Raw genomic sequence first — 2,007 nt, forward strand, 5'->3', positions numbered from 1 at the left:
ACATTCCTCCATGGCAAGATTTAATTTGTGTATACAAATTTAATTTGCGGTCCATGGGAAGAGCCGTTTTAACGATGCGTCCTGCCCAGCTCTTCGAAACGCCGGTGTTAAAACGTGGGTAGCTGATGAAGTAGAATGTTCTCTATGTGGCTTGTGTGTTTTCTCGTCTACGTTTTGTTTGCAATGTCCTGTACCCAGATATGCACCTATACATACAGGTGGATGTCGGTACGCACATACCTGTACGTATATATGCATATACTCATTTACTATTTGTTTATATATATATATATATATATATATATATAAAGTAACTAAAAATACACACACACACACATTAATACACTTACGGCACCCACACACTCATCAGAAAACAGAATTATATATTTGCTTATTTGTATTTTGAAGATGAGTAAATGCATCCACGTCACGCAATGTTTTGTACGCATAATCGATCAGTCAAGTAATGGATTTATCAATAAATTAGTGGAATAATCATCTCACATCGGCTCTCAAGACAACTTGTGTTGAACTCTCTGAGTAATGTTCCAGCCTATCAACTGGTAAATAACTTTGGATATGCAGTTTGTGGATATCACGTGATATATCTAACTCTTCAAAAGACATTCTGTTCATTACATGGAGTGCTAACTGAGGTGCTCACAAGTATTTCTTCAACACCTATTATTATTATTATTATTATTATTATTATTAATATTATTACTAGAGCACCCGTTAAACATGAAATGGTTCTGTTTCCATGGGTATTTCCCTTCTCTTCTTTCCTGTGATAATTTCTCTCGGGCTGCGTGGTGTTGTTGAGTATTTTGATGTAAAATTTCTCTTCTTCTTCCCTGTAATATATGTTCGCTTTCTACTCTATGTTGTTGAGAGTCCTGAAGTAAAATTTCGGAGTGACGTGCTTGGCTCAAGTTATCCTGCGCTTCTCTCCGTCGTGCAGCATTTATGTTTCTTACAGCTTCTCGTCGGTCACTACTCGATCTTCTTCGTCTCTCCTGTTGACGAAATCTGGCTGCTTCTCTTCTCTGGCTAGCAATATCAATACTCATAATGGGGGTCTTCATAATTACAAAAAATTAAGAAAATGTGTGTTTAAGCAGTGACATCAAATTTATCAAAAATACAAAAAAACGCGTAGCACATTTACGGCGTTTTCACTGCATATAATTATTTTGAAACACCTCTGTATATTCTGCTTCGTATCCGTCATTATAGTATGGATTTTAATGAGCAAATATTTATTAAAACATACAGGTAATAATAAATTTAAATAGAATTATCTTTCACACGTCCTTCAATTTTCAAACTTTGATATCCATGAACCTTTAAAGCTTTCATATCTGTGAACCTCAAAAATTTTTATTTACCCATCAACCTATTACAGAAAATTAAACCTCCTTGTACTCCTACCTACATGGTGTTTTAAATAGTTATTTTATTTTCTCTCGTCTTCCTTCTAATCGTACTAATGGCGTAAGCCTGCTGTCTTATTAAAATCCAACCATATTGCCTGAGATACACTTAACACAGGAGGGATCATTTGAAGGAGTTTTGGTTGCTATTTTATCCCAAGTCGAGCGACTGCATAGATGTTTTGTTGGAATATCAATTGCTGAATGAGAAACAGATAAGAGAAAAGAGTCCCCAATGTCGCCCACAGAATACTGAAATCTGAGTCTATGTATCTATGTAGCAACTTTTTTTCAGCTATATATCTACTGACTCTTACTTTCTCTCTTTCTCTCTCACTTCCTTTGCGTCCCGTCTCTCTCTCCCGCTTTTAATTTAACAATCTGTATATGTATCTATGTATCTACTTTTTTTTATTATCTATGTATCTATTTCTTTCTCTCTTAATACTGAAGAAAAGTGTGACGGACAGACGGACGGACGCGGCTCATATCATAATATAGATGATTATTATTATTATCGTTGTTGTTGCTGTTGTTATTATTATTATTATAATTCTTGTTGAAACATTTATGG

This window comes from Octopus bimaculoides, chromosome 30 (assembly GCF_001194135.2).
Source record: "Octopus bimaculoides isolate UCB-OBI-ISO-001 chromosome 30, ASM119413v2, whole genome shotgun sequence".
NCBI lineage: Eukaryota > Metazoa > Mollusca > Cephalopoda > Octopoda > Octopodidae > Octopus > Octopus bimaculoides.